Source organism: Symphalangus syndactylus, chromosome 14, assembly GCF_028878055.3.
Source record: "Symphalangus syndactylus isolate Jambi chromosome 14, NHGRI_mSymSyn1-v2.1_pri, whole genome shotgun sequence".
In the NCBI taxonomy this organism is placed as follows: Eukaryota; Metazoa; Chordata; class Mammalia; order Primates; family Hylobatidae; genus Symphalangus; species Symphalangus syndactylus.
In genome coordinates, this window is record NC_072436.2 from 76,294,463 (window position 1) to 76,309,618 (window position 15,156).

The 15,156-nt window shown below is 43.4% G+C and overlaps 1 long non-coding RNA gene across 14 annotated transcripts in view; it reads right to left on the reverse strand.

Moving 5' to 3' along the window:
* Positions 1 to 1,470: 1,470 nt before the first annotated feature.
* LOC129462706 (uncharacterized) overlaps positions 1,471 to 15,156 on the reverse strand; it is a 152,939-nt gene continuing 139,253 nt past the window's right edge. For 13 of the 14 annotated variants that reach the window (XR_010115696.1, XR_010115692.1, XR_010115687.1 and 10 more), the window contains 2 exons: positions 6,702 to 6,891; positions 5,100 to 6,183 (listed from right to left, as the gene is read on the reverse strand). This is a non-coding gene — a long non-coding RNA (uncharacterized lncRNA). Of the gene's footprint in view, positions 2,698 to 5,099; positions 6,184 to 6,701; positions 6,892 to 15,156 lie in introns of those variants that run through there. The other variant, XR_010115689.1, reaches the window with a different exon arrangement.

Below are 15,156 nucleotides of genomic sequence, written 5' to 3' on the forward strand. Positions count from 1 at the left end.
GCAAGTCACATGTCTACTCAGTGAAGTGCAATCCTACCATGTGAGCAGATAAAGGAGAACTGGAGTATTTGTCAATGGCCTTAATGACTCCAGTGCTAATGCTCTCTGTATGTGCTTGTTAGCCATTTTTGTTTCCTCCTATTACATTACATTCATGACTTTTTGCCCTTCTTTCTACTGTGTTGTCTTTTTCATGTTAATTCAGAGAGATTCTTTACATACTTGAAATACTAATCCTTGGTTTTATGTTTGTTTCAAATATCTTCTCTCAGTTTATTTTTTTACTGTCCTAATTACATGTTATAATGAAAAAAAGTTTAAAATTTCATGTATTCTAATGTATGAATATTTTATACTGGTTTTTTGAGCATTTTGTTACTTATGATAATTTTTCTTACTTGAGTCATACGAATAGTCTGTATTTTTAATAACATTTTAAAGTTTTGTCATTTTTAAACTTTCATTTAATCTATGTAGAATTGATTTGTGTATATAGCATGAGGTAGAAAGCCAATTTTTCTCTCCTTTTTTTTAAGGGGGGGCGGTGATTATTGTCCCAGCTCCGTTTTTGAGCACTCCATTCCTTTCCTTACTGATCTATAATGGCTGTTCTGTTATGAATGAATTTTTCCTCATATGGTGAGTTTATGTCTAAGCTCTTTTCCATTGCATAGTTCTCTCTGTTTATTTCTCATACATCCTCCCCTCCCCCATGGCTTAACTGCTGGGGCTTTATAGTAAGTTCTTGATATCTGCTATGGCAAGTCCCTTCCCTCCTCCTTCAAGATTCTCTTTCCTCTTTCTCATTCTTTGCCCTTCCATATACGTTTTATAAGCAGCTAGGATTTGTCTGCATAATATCCATAAAATATTCCTATTGAGATTCTGATCAAAATGATAGATAAACTTGGGACAAATTGATCTTCATGATATTGGGTCTTTTTATCCTTGAACATGACCTTTTTTTTCACTTTAGGGTCTTTTTTTACATATCTTTTAGTAAACTTACATAATTTCTTTTTACATCAAGGTTGAAACAAATTTTTAACATTAGTATCACAACTTCAGTGTCCACATTCCATAGACAATGTGAATTTAGATCTTACCATATGCACAGTGCAATTCTTATTCACCTCTGACTTTGAAAGTTATCTTTTTGCTTTTGAAACTGGCAATTTCCTTTACTTGACTTCATGCTTAGTTATATATGTAAAACATTTTGATTATATTTTAGCCAGAAGTTCTTAAATGTTTAGAGTGAGTGAAGAGCTTCCACTCACGTGTCTCTTATTTTTAACCAAAGACCTTCCTAACTTTCTGTAGAACAGCTAACCCAGTTTCACAGATTAAGTTTGTGATAGAAAAGATGTTATGACTTTCTTCCCTATAGATGACCATGTCCTGCCTAGGTAACTTCCATCCTTCTCCTCTTTTTGGGCTTGATTACATATTTAGATTGTCAATATGGGATACAGCTACCTCTTGAATATATTAATACTCTAATGACTTTCAAGAGACATTTAAAAACAGCTGAAATAAACCTATTAATGGCTGACTGCTAAGTTTGCATACATTTTATCCATCATTTTCTTCATGGATGGAAAAATTAAGAATCATCTATGACATTAGCCAATAGCCAAAATGTTTCAAGTTATATTATAGATCACAGATCTTTATCCCCTCATCTCTTTTTTCCTCCTTGAAGTAAACAAAAATGCCCATTAATGCCTAAGGCTATCAGACAAATGCCCATCATACAGACCTTGATTGACCCCTTTTTTTACAACAACTGCACACCTGTTAGAAATAATTTGTTGAGCTGCGGTCCCAATCAGCAACTACAATGTCAGTTTTCAGCAAGCTCTTGCTGAGTAAGAAATCAGAAGATTTAACCCCATCGGTGAGAAAGTCAGATGATTTACATATAGGCCACAGGGTTGTGTTGCTGCCTTCCTTCTTTAGAGAAACTCCAGGCAAACATATTTCCTTTCTTGAGAGAATCATACTCCTACAGATCCACACTCTCTCCCCAGTTCATAGTGCAGTCAGGTGAAATAGCCCACAGATGAGTTAGGAAAATTCTTTAACAGAGAAGGGTAAGCAGAGGCTATTTCACACAGAATAACAGTGAAATCAAGCACTGTGATGTCTTAAAGGGAGCGTACACCAATAAATTAAACCAAATAATTAGAAGATGAAGCTCTGTTTCTCAATGGACCTGAGCTCTTCTGCTGTATGAGTTTAGATCTTCATTTGGTGTCAGATTGAATGGGATTCCAAGGGCATTCATGACTCTCAAAATAAAAACATAACAAAGGGGGTCCTAAATTCCTGTGATAAGATGACATATATTGTTCAATTATAATAAAGTAAATGAGTAAAAGGGTGAATTAATAAGGGAAATGACCCAATTGAGGGGAGATTACTCGGTGTTTGGAGGAGTACAGGCTGATGCTGTCTCCGCCTCCTCCCTCTCTCTCCCAAGGAAAAGGAAACAGTCCGTGAGGCTAGGAGGAGAATGGTGGTTTGGGCTCCAGGAGACTCATGGGTTCTCAAGTAGTAGGGTAGCTGTTTCTTTGCAGATGTCTCAGTCTCAGAGGTGAATAGCTAGATGGTAAACCAGAGGGCTGGGGGCCAGGAGAGATGTGGGAGCTCGATGTCAGGACCTGGGGCTATCAACCACTGCAAACGCTGAACCTAAGCAAGAAATAGAAGCATCAGAGCAGCTTCTCTCTGAGTGCTGGAAAAATGAGCACATCACTGGGTAACCAGTGTGGACTGAAGACAAGGGAGCCTTGTCTGGAAAGTTTTGTTCTGTATAAAATCCCTAAGACCTTCTCATAACTTGAAGGGAATATTCCTGCCCCAATAACTAGTTGTCTGTAGAAAGTAGAGGCTCAGGGTGAGATGTAATTTGATTTAGAAAGTAATTTTGAGCAACTTTTGTGTCCAAATTTGGTGTTTGCAAACACATAATAGCCACTGCCACAATAGCCACTTTTTGTGTTAGTATTTATATGCCAGCCATGGAGCTAAAGTATTTACATGCTTAATTCTTACAAAAACCATTGAAGTATGTATTACTATTGCTTTAGACTTAGCTTTGCGGGGGAGCAGTGTCTGACACCCCACATCCTAGAAGGCAAAAATGTTTTAAACTGTTGGAAACAAGGCAGTGTGCAGATTTTGTTATGTAAGTAATGTAACATAAGTCATGTTGCTACTTATTCTTCGAGTGTGTAAAAACTGAAGCTTTCCATTAAGATAAAATATAAAAACAAAGAAAAACAACAAATACTCTCATAGGAGAGGCTGAACAAGAATCAGCAGTATCCTGGGTTTTGAAATGACTGACCAGCTCAAAAGAAGCGAGCATTCAGAACCATGGACAGACACACGACCATGCAGGGGCAGCCCCCCACCTCCCAAAATAAAAATGCATTTCAGTCATGCCACCCCTAGGATTATCCCCGCTTTACAAATGAAGGAAATAGGCACAAAGAGATTAAGCAGCCGCCCAAGGTCACATTGCTGATAATGAAAGAGGTAGGAATAGAACTCAAATTCGTCTGATCTTAAAGCCTATACAATTTTACTGTTGAAGCCAATCTTTCCCCTCCCCCTCCTCCCTATGATGTTTTGGTGGGTTTCGTTACAATTTGACCACTCTACTTAAGATTATTCATTCTGTTAGTCACATTCTCAATTAAAAAAAACAAGAACTGAATCTTCATCTTGGCTGCTGAAATGGCATTCCAGATTTGAAGCAAGAGAAGCAAGTGCAGGACTGATATCCCTAAGATGTTCCCTTTTTCTTTCTTTGTTCCCCTTTAAGCCTAGAGCTGTGGAAGAAAGGTGGTGTTGGAGACACACAGAGCCACACTATCTTCAGCTTACTGCTTCCAAAATGCTGTTTCAGAGCTGTTCCATCCCCCGTGCCTCCCCCTGAACCAGCCAGACGTCCTCCCGCCCACCTGCCATGTGCTGGCCATGTGCAGTTAAGCTGCCTGTCCCTAGCACCTCTGTGGGGTGGCAACAGCTCTGTCCTATCAGCAATCAGCTGCAGAAACCCCACTGCTCATCAGCACCCCTGCATCTTGAGCTAGAAATAGCCCTGGAGTCTCCATGTACCATGAAGAGCAGAATAGGGGCGGATGTGGATGATTTTTTTTTTTTTTTTTTAAAGCTATCTGGTACTAAATTGTTTTTCTGTTAGGCTGTGTGCATGAGTTCTCTCCAGTGTCAATAGAGGCTATCCACATTTGGGCAAAGGAAGCTATATGCTGTCAGCCCATACAGAGAGCTGGGCAGGCAGGCTAACAGCCCAGTTACCTGCTGCTTCATCCTCCATCTTCAGGGTAGCAGAGTGGCTCTTTGCCTCTTGCTGACAGCTTTGATCTTAGAAGTCCTCTTACAAATCTTTCCTGCTTTTGCTAGGAGTCACCCTTTGTCACTCTGAGAACTGAATGTGTGGGAGCAGGGCTTAGAGGTGTGGGGGTGTGAAGGGGCAATCACAGTTCACAGAGTGAGGCCATCACACTGGGCAAAACCCCAACCCACAGCTTTCTGTTTGAATGTGCAGTGCAGGTGCTCTCTACACCCTCCCTCATTACTTTGTCAGTCTTCTTAAGAACCTGGGGACTTCTCACTGGGCCACCTCTGGTCTTTAGGCCACCTTTGACACAACCTCTTGCCAGGGTTCATGGCTTAGAAACAGAGCCTGGCTAGATTTCAGCCCCTACTTGCCCCCTTGGCTGGGTGCCCTTGTGCAAGGCAATCCCACACAGCTATGCATGCAGCCCCTTGTCCTCTTTGTCTACCTCCTCCTGCTGGTGTCAAGATGGTCATTTCTCACATCCACGTCTGCTTTCCATGCTCCGTTTCCTCAAGGTCAATGAATCAGCTACATTTTCTGTACTCTGTCTCCTGAGCAGCTTTAATCTGAGAGCTACCAGGAAAGGAAGGTCCCTAGACACCGAGGATCTACATCACAGGGAGGATTCTTGGTTACCGAGTTCTAGTAGCTCAGGCATCTGTTACAGAGCCCGCAGTTGCCACATACTGTGTACCATTCTGGAAGACATAAGCCACCTACATTTCCAAATGTATTATTGTCTGATGGTCCTACGAAGATATCTTTTTGGGGGGTAGACTGTAACATGAGTAAAAACAGAAAGAAAACAGAAGAAAAACAATAACACCTTGAACAGACTCGAAGCCCTTCATTAATAATTTGTTCACCAAATATGTATTAAATGCCCATTGTGTGCCAGGAGCCCTACCAGGTTCTAGGATACAAGAGTCAACAACAACAACAACAACAACAACAAACCCATGAATCCTGTCCTTATAAAACTGAGATAATGGGAGAGAGAGATTAAACAAAAACAAATCCCACAAATGCATACAATTACAAGCTGTAAACGTCCTGTGAATGAGAAGTGCTCACTGCCCTTTGAGGACAGAGAGTGTCTCATCTGTCTTGGCCTCTAATGCCTGTTACTCAGTAGGTGCTAAATAAATTTTTGTAGAATCAGTGGGTAGATGAGTGGCTACATGAAATGAAGAATGATTGCACAGCATGAGAATCATCTAAAGGCACATCATTTGTAAGAGGTTGTGAGGACTGAGAGCCTTTAGTCCTGAATAACTTTCTCACCATGGTCATTAATTTTACTTGTAACCTCAGACTATCAAAGCTCTCTGCAGGTCAGCTGTAATCGAGAGTGCTATACAGAGGCCCAGGCATGCAGCATCTCTTCACCAGAACTTATTTGCTTCTCTCTGAAATTCTTGAACTGGAAGTATCTTCCTGAAAATCAAGTAGTTTTCTTATTTTTATTTTCTTAGAGACAGGGTCTTGCTCTGTTGCTCAGGCTAGAGTGCAGTGGGGCAATCATGGCTCACTGCAGCCTCTAACTTCTGGGTTCAAGCCATCCTCCTGCCTCAGCCTCCCATGTAGCTGGGACTACAGGGACCTGCCACCATGCCCAGCTAAAATTAAGCAATTTAAATAGTCCATCAATGAGGCGGAGTAAAACCTGCTGTAGGTGCTGTGGGATTTCTTCCACACTTAGTTTTCATAGCATTCTTTGGCTTTTCCTCTGGGCTTTACAGCATTGTGGTCATCTCTGAAGCTTTGATTTCCTACTTGTCTTGGCTGAAGACATGCACTAAAAAGAACTCAAATAAAAGTGGGAATTATAAGGAAAGAGGGGGGAATCTCATAGGAACCAGTTTAAAAGTAGAGGTATTATGTACTCTGAAAATATATACATCTATTACATATTGATAAAACATAAGTAAATAGGCCGGGCATGGTGGCTTATGCCTGTAATCCCAGTACTTTGGGAGGCCAAGGTGGGCAGATCACTTGAGGTCAGGATTTCGAGACCAGCCTGGCCAACCTGGCGAAACCCCATCTCTACTAAAAATACAAAAATTAGCCAGGCATGGTGGCCCACAGCTGTACTCCTGGCGACTCGGGAGGCTGACGCAGGCGAATCGCTTGAACTTGGGAGGCAGAGGTTGCAGTGAGCTGACATCATGCCAGCCTGGGCAACAGAGCAGGATTCCATCTCAAAAAAAGAAAAGAAAAAGAAAAAGAAAAAAGCAAAGTAAATAAATAAACAACAACAACAAAAACAACAACAACAAAAGAAAGAGCATTGTTTCTCCCTCTTTCTCCCTCTCTCTCTTACCCACACTCTGAAACCATGACATTTCTTGTGTTTTCTTTATTCTGCTTTTCTTCCCCATCTTCTCTTCAGCTGACTTTCTCTGCAAGACTCTTGCTTTGGCTCTCCCAAAACTTGGGCTTGCACAAGGCTCTGGCTTGCCATGGCCCCAACTCTAGCTTCAATTCCTCATGACTGGATTAGTCAAGACTCCCTGGGATACAGAGTCAAGATTCTCTGAGTTGATACATACTCAAACCAAACTAACATCAGCAAAAATAAAATAATTCAGGCTGGGCGCGGTGGCTCATGCCTGTAATCCCAGCACTTTGGGAGGCTGAGGCGGGTGGATCATTTGAGGTCAGGAGTTCAAGACCAGCCTGGCCAACATGGTGAAATCCTGTCTCTACTAAAAATACAAAAATTAGCCAGGCGTGGTGGTGCATGCCTGTAATCCCAGCTACTCGGGAGGCTGAGGCAGGAGAATAGCTTGAACTTGGGAGGCAGAGGTTGCAGTGAGCCGAGATCACACCACTGCACTCCAGTCTGGGCTACAGAATGAGACCCTGTCTCAAAAAATAAAATAAAAATAATAAAATAATTTAATCACATAATTGAAAAGTCTAAAGATACATAGCTGTAGCCACAACTGAATATTTCATCATTAAATAATATGAGCCATCTCTCTGTGCATGTGTGTGTCTCTCTCTATCATTCTCACCCTGCTTTTATCAATATTGCCTGATGGCAACATGGCAACCAGCAGCTACAGATTTACATTGCTCCTCCTCTTAATTTATACTCCCAGAGGAAGAGAAACCATTTTCCTCAGTAGTTCTGGCTACAATCTAGGGGACTCTGGTTGGCCCAGTTTTGGTCATGAGACTACAGTTGAACCAATCACTGAAACCAGAAAAGTGGAGTCCATTAATTGACCAGGACTGCGTCACATGTCTACCTCTGAGATTATTCTAGGGTCAGCTCCTCTAGAATCACAAGGCTAAGTGCTTTGTAGTTCTAATTTTCAAGAGATTCTGACTGGCCCAGCTTCGGTCCGATGTCTACCTTCAGTTCAATCAGCTGTGGCCAGGAAAGCAAGGTTATCTGGTACAAATATGGTTATCTAGACCCACTTCTTCAGGATGGACTGTGAATGGGGTACAGATTCTCTTAGGGGGTTATGGGTGGTGGGGCAATATCGACTGAAAAAAGTTAAATGTACCTTCCTCAGGTTGATACCTTTATTTTACTTCATTTTACTATTTTTTTTGAGACAGGGCTCATTCTGTCACCCAGGCTGGAGTGCAGTGGCATGAACACGGCTCACTGCAGCCTCAACCTCCTGGATTTAAGCAATCCTCCCACCTCAACCTCCCCAGCGGCTGGGACTACAGGCATACACCACCATGCCTGGCCAGACACCTTCATTTGGAAGAGACATATTAAAATTTTTAAGATATAAAAAAATATTGGGCAGTTCAGACTTTGTAGACCCATGCAATTTTTAGGACAGAAAAAGGCTGTTGAGATTATCTAGTAACAACCTCCTCTTTTGACAAATGAGGAAACTGAGGCTCTGGAGGATTTGAGTGGCTTGTCCAAGTTTTATAGCTCTTTTGTTGTAGAGCCTGATACAAACCTTAAATCTTGATTCCCATACCAAGATTTGCCTAACACATCAGGATGCTTAGCCAAAGGCTTTAGACATCAGCTTAGCTTCTCCATGGCAGGACTACTTCAAGCTTCCTTGTTTTCCTCCATGGGACCACTAGACCCATTCATTGCAAACAGTTGCTTGCTAGAGGGAATTCAGTTTAATGCAAGTAATTACTGGGGATGACCTCCATATCTGGCAATGGGTTGTGTGCCGATGGTACACTAACAGAGTATTTAGTATGCTTTGGTTGAATGGAGTTTAGAAAACTATGGTCCCTGCCTTCAAAGAGTTTATAATCAATTTGGGAAGAAAAGGCTTTGATGCTTGTAGTGAATATAAATAATAGAAGACAATATTTAATTAAGTACTAAGTTGAATACTAAACACTATTTATACCTTTTTTTGACTCATCCACTTTTTTCTACCTTTAATTATAGTCATTTCTTTTACAATCTCCCCTCCCTTGGCTTAGGCTGTTCTCACAGGGCCAAGTGCAGAGGCCAGTTCCCATTCATTCTTGGCACTTGAGGACACACCTACGTCCCTTGGGAGCACACCCCCATGAGTCAGAAGCTCTGGAGGTCCCTGCTGAATCAGAGTCCTGTGGGACACTCCTTTCTCCGTCACTGCAGTCAGCTGGTCAGCCACCTCCTCCCAGAACACCGTATTGTGAATGCGGGCCCAAAGGAAGGGTTTGCTGTTGCTGTCATTGCTGGACAAAATGAGACTGGCCTCTGAAAGCTAAAATGGCAAGAAACACTTCTACTGCTGAGGATGTGGGGGACAACTGAATGAAGTAAAGGAGGGAGTCCTCCTCCTCCAGACCTCCAACCCCTGTGAACAGTATATGGATTAGAAGACTCATGACTCAAATCCCAAATAAAGGATGTTTTGAACATTCTTCTGAGTGATCCTGGCCAGCTAAAATAAACAATGGTACCCATATCTTCCTCTAATTGGCATTAGATTTGCCTGATTCCCCAGGCAAGGGTGAGAGAAAGCCCCAGGAAAAGGGGTAAGAAAAGGGAAGACAAAATTCCTATTTCGCTGCACACATAACCAGGGCATACCACTTCTTCCAATGTGCAAAGTATGGACCACCAGAGCTGGTTTCTCAGTGACTGCCTTGCCAAGGTGGATGGCTGCTGCCTGCAGAACTTTGGCAAGGGAGTGGGTGCATAAACGTTTTGCTTGTTTGTTTGAGACAGAGTCTCACTCTGTCACCCAGGCTGGAGTGCAGTGGCACGATCTCAGCTCACTGCAACCTCTGCCTCCCGGGTTCAAGCAATTCTTGTCCTCAGCCTACTGAGTAGCTGGGATTACAGGCACCCACCACCATGCCTGGCTAATTTTGGTATGTTTAACAGAGACGGGGTTTCACCATCTTGGCCAGGCTGGTCTTGAACTCCTGACCTCATAATCCACCCGCCTCGGCCTCCCAAAGTGCTGGGATTACAGGCGTGAGCCACTGCACCCAGCCCATGTATGTTGCAGAATGTCTACCACCATCTCACACAACCTGCATTACAGCCACCCAGGCTTTCAGTCTTCCAATACGCCATGTCCCCCCTACATGTCATCTTTGCATATGCCATCTCTTCCTCCCCACTTTCTACCCTCTTCACCTAGGAACTCCTACTGCTCTCTTAGATCTTAGCTTACATGTCACTCCTCAGACAAGGTTTCTGTCTAATAGACACCATGGCACCCTCTCCTTCCCAGCACCTCACGCCATCACAATTTTCCATTTGTTTGATCATTGTCTGTCCCCCACACTAGAATGTAAAGTTCCACAAGGGCAGTACCAATATCGGTTTTGTCTCTCATGGCATTCCATGCCCAGCACAGTGCCTGGCACTTTGAAGGCCCTCAGTAAATATTTGCTGAAATTTTATGGACTTGACCTGAAGCATAGGAGGCTGAGCAGGCAGCTAGTATTGAGGGATGGGGAGAGGCTAAAGCTGAGAGACAAAGTGTGCAGAGCTGAAAGTCAAGTCAGGATATGGGAGAATGGGGACAGAGCCAGAAGCCAGAGAAGGGGGCCCAATGTTTAGTACAAAATTGAGGAGTGCCAAGGCAGCTCTGCAGAGCCAAAAATGCAGGGCAAATGGAGACTGCAAGGCGGGGCAAGGAAGTGGGAGGGGTCTCTACCAATGCAGGACCCCAGAGCTGCTGCCCCAAGCAGGTTTCTACAGGTCTGGGTAAGCAGACCACACTTAACCAGCTAAGATTAAAGAGTGGTCTATTAAGAGAATTTCCAGAGCAGTGATTCTCAATCCTGGCTGGACATTTGAATCATTGGGAGCATTTTTTTAAAATACAAAGATCCATGTCCAGAAATTCTGACTTCTGTTTTTATCCTAAAGGCAAGAAGCAATTGAAGGTTTTAAGATGTGTGTGCATGTGTATGCGTGCGTGTGTGTGTGTGTGTGTATGATGACGATAATAATAATGTTTGTGTGGATAACACACGGGGGAGACCAGTTAGAAGGGTATTATGCATGGGACTCAAGAATAAGTGCTTTACAAAAGCATCCTATGCATTTAAAATATGCACTAGGGTTTGGAACCACTGTTCTAAAGCAATAGTCTTTCATCTTGGCTGCGTATTGCATTTGCCTGTGGAGCTGTAAAAAAAATATTGATGCCTGACCCTCACTCCCAGAAATTCTGATTTAATTGGTTGAGTATGGCCTGTGCATAGGGATTTTTCAGAGCTCCTCCAGATTTTTCTAATGTGCAGGCAGGATTGAGAACCACTGCTAACGCTATTCAGGCTACTCAAAGTAGCAAGTCTGCGGACCAGCAGGATAGACAACATCTGGGAACTTCGACATGCAAATTCATGAGCTACTGAAACAGAAACTCTTGGTGGTGGGGCTATCCAGGTGATTTTGGCACCTGCTACAGTTTTAGAACCATAATTCCAGAGAGACAAAGTAATAATTTCAAATTGGGAACCCAGATTCCTACTAGGGAATCTGGTATGCTGAATTATTTTAGAGGCTTCGGAGTTAACTCACTTCCCTAACCTAGTGTGTAACTTTGGCTTCCAATCAAACAGACTGAGGATGAATAACAATAGTTTCTCCTCTGTGAGACCCACCTTCCTCCATCTTGGGGCACATCCGGTTGGAGCAGAGGCTTGACATTTTTCTCACGGTCTTTCTGATCTCTCACTCTGGCAGGATCTCTGCCAGAGGCTACATTACCTCCTACCCGAGGCCTGACTTCCAGATGTTTTTCATATGAAACAGAGAAGAGGCGGCAGAGAGAGCAGGGAATTGGGGAATGGAGCAACCCAAGAACTAAGGAAGAAAACACTGCCTGCTCACAGGAAGCGGGCCTTCTCTTGGCGGATCAAATGCGCAGAGCACGACCTGGGGAAGTGGGGGAGGCCACTGCGGTTGACTTAAGGAAGAATTCTCCCCACGGGTGCATTTCTCTGGCTCCCTCTCCTATGTAATAATGTGCAGCTGCAGTCATGATTTGTCCTCAATGCATCCAACGTTTTTCTCCCCAGCTTATGACTTAGCCAGGCATTAGACAGATGGCCAACCTGTCATAAGGGTGAAGGTTTTGACAATAAAATGAGGGTCTAACATCTCACACTAATGATATCAAGGCTGGGCTTGACCTCTGTCCTGCTTTATTGGATTTTCAGGTGTTGTTCAGGAGCGTCTGCGAGTGTGCTTCATGCTAGAGGGCAGAGGCTCCACTTGAGTGTCTTAAATGGGACAGGAAGTTTTGTGTCTTTATCATTGCCTTCCCTTAGCAGGAAGAAGAAGTCCTTCAGTGAGGCAGAATAAAGACTGATACTTTGTTAGCATAATAATGGGGTCTCATATGTTTCTTTCAGGGGATAATTGAGATATTATTTTGATGTTTGTTCTTGCTATATTTTTTCCCTTCTCCATTCCAAGAAGGTAGCTAGGCCCTTTGAGATTCCTTCTGCCAGAAAAATCACCCAAAGCTTGGAAATGGGCAAAAGAAAATAAGTACTAGGTGTTATTTTAGGACAGTGCTACGGGTGACTTCCTACTTGCTAAGGCTATTTTACAACTCTGTAGAGGTGAGGTTAACTTACAGATTTTTATTCAGTAGAGATGCAAATAATTTCTGTTCAGTGCAACAGAGAAACCCAAAAGCTGTGGTTTATGGCCCTATTGGACATTAACCAGTTTTGTATTAACCCAGCAATTTAGTAAGTTGCATATATATACTACATTCTCAAATATTTTTGAACCAGTTTTAACATCTTACTGTTTCCCTCATTCATGGGAGTTAAATACGATCTTTGACATGTGTTCATTTTATATTTACATGAAAGTCATACTCTTTAGCCTTCAAGCATGGTTTATGTTATAGACAACCTCTGTGTCTGGCTTTTGTTTTTCAAAAGCCTGAGCTTCTTGACAGGTTTATGTGCCATGAGGAGGAAAAGAAAGCAGAAGCAGCAAGACAGAATGAGGGAGGTTTCCCAAGACTGGGAAGGTGATGGGCCCACAGGTCCTAAAGGTCAGGTTGACTCCTGTTCTGCTCTCATGCAGAGTCCTGAGAAAGTAGCAGGGTTTCCAGAGGGGAATGGCTGAATGGGGCCCCTTGGAGTCTGGGAACACGATAGGAGGCTGCATCCCAAGCATAGCTCTCCCAGCCTCCACAAAGATCCAAGTACACAGCAGCCACTCTAATTAAAGTCACTGGATTGAAAAGGCCATGGGAGGTTGGATAATGGGCTTTTGAAGAGAGACCAGAGGGAGTTAAAGACCTGTGGGTCTTTGTTCTGCACAAGATACATGGGACCCTCACATCACCCTGGAGGTAGTAAGACTCCCCCAATAATGACTTAAATTTCCCACCAACCCAGTGGGTTGGGGACTTACAATCAATGTAAATGAAGCAAACTGATACATCATTTCTCACATATCCAAGATAGTGGAATAAGATTCCTGCCTGTCCCAGAGGCCATTATCCTAAGCAAATGAACGCAGAAATAGAAAACCAAATACTGAATGTTCTCGCTTATAAGAAGGGGCTAGATATTGGGTACTCATGGACATAAAGATGGCAACAATAGACACTAGAAACTACTAGAGTGGGAAGTAGGGGGGACAAGGGACAAAAATCTAACTATTGGGTACTATGCTCAGTACCTGGGTGACAAGATTAATGGTACCCAAACTTCAGCATCATGCAATCAACCCAGGTAACAAACCTGCATATTTACCCTGTGAATCTAAGATAAAAGTTGAAATTATTTAAAAATTGCCTGCCACATTAGCAAGAGAAAGGTTTGCTCATCTCATGGATGTTCCATTTGGAGATGTCTGAAACACCCAAGCACTTCCCATGAAGAAGAGCACAGAGCAGCTCAGCTCCAAGGGAAGTGCCCTTAGTCTCCAGGGAGACCCACTCACAATGCTGGAAAAATAACTGTCACCTCCCTGGGGAGCAACAACTTATATGCTGAAAGATGGGGATCAATCAAATGTGGGGTCAAAGTAATCACACACTAGGATTATTTGAAGTGATGCTCAGTGGGCTCCCCTGACTAGAAATATCAACCTCGGCACCTAACTTTCCTCCAACACAGCTTCGTTCTTTCAAGTCTTCAGATATTCATATTTTAGTACATACATTCCTGGGAAGCCATAAACCCTAAGTTAGTGTTTCTCAGGTGTGTTCAATAAGTACACCCACATCAGAATTACCTGGGGAACTTGACAAAAAGTATATTCTTGCTTGAACCCGGGAGGCAGAGGTTGCAGTGAGCCAAGATCGTGCCACTGCATTCCAGCCTGGGCAACAGAGAAAAACTCCATTAAAAAAAAAAAAAAGTATATTCCTGGACCTTTCCCTAGACCTATTGAATCAGATCCTCTGGGAATGAGAAGGAGGGCAGGGTATCTGTATTTTTGACAAGTGTTCCAGGCAATTCTGTTATCTTCTAAAGTCTGAGAACACCTGGGGTGGGGTTAAGGGTAGGGCAACAATTTGACAATAAACATGTGGGGCAGGGGTTTCTATCCTGGGGTGGCCTCCTGTGGATATGTGACTCCCGCACAGAACGAAGGGTTTGTATGTATGCTTTTGTATGTATTTTTTAGGGAAGAGAGGTCTTAACTCCCATCAGGTCCTCTAAAGCCTTGCTATTCAGAGCGTGGTCAGAGCAACAGCAGCATCAGCAGCATCTATTAGAAACGGAGCTTGTTAGAAATGCTGACTCTCAGGCACCGCCCCAGACCTCCTGACTCTGAGTTTGCATTTTAACACAATCCCCCATGATTCTCTTGCACATTACAGTTTGAACAGCACTGATCCGAGGGAGGGGTAAGGTGATAGGAGGGAAGAAAGGAGGTCTCAGAGGTGAAAAAAAGTATAGATAATGAAAGGTCCAAATCTACCAATTCCCCATTCAGCTAAGGACACTAAATAATTGTGTGTGCATCCGCAGGAGGATGAATGAGACACCCTTTCCAGGGCTTTTGCAGTTCCAGGAACCCAGGGCTGCTCATGTCTGTGGCTCTACGGCTCAGCCAGCCCCGGCCTCTCACAGGGCAGCCAGGGCTGTCCGCTGCTCCCTTGCCTGAGGCTATCTACTATGGGAGTGAGGTCAGTGTGAAGCCAGAGGGTTGAAGATGCCCCTTGGCTCCAGGTCTCCCTGGCTTTCCTTCCCAAGCAGCCAGCAACTGTGCCCATCTGCTCCTGTACAAGGGCCACCAAGGGGAGGGGGATTCCTCCAGGTGGCAGCAGGGACAGTCACTCGGAGTGGCAGGCCTGAAAGGTAGTACAAAAAATGAGTTAAACTGCACCCCCATCCCT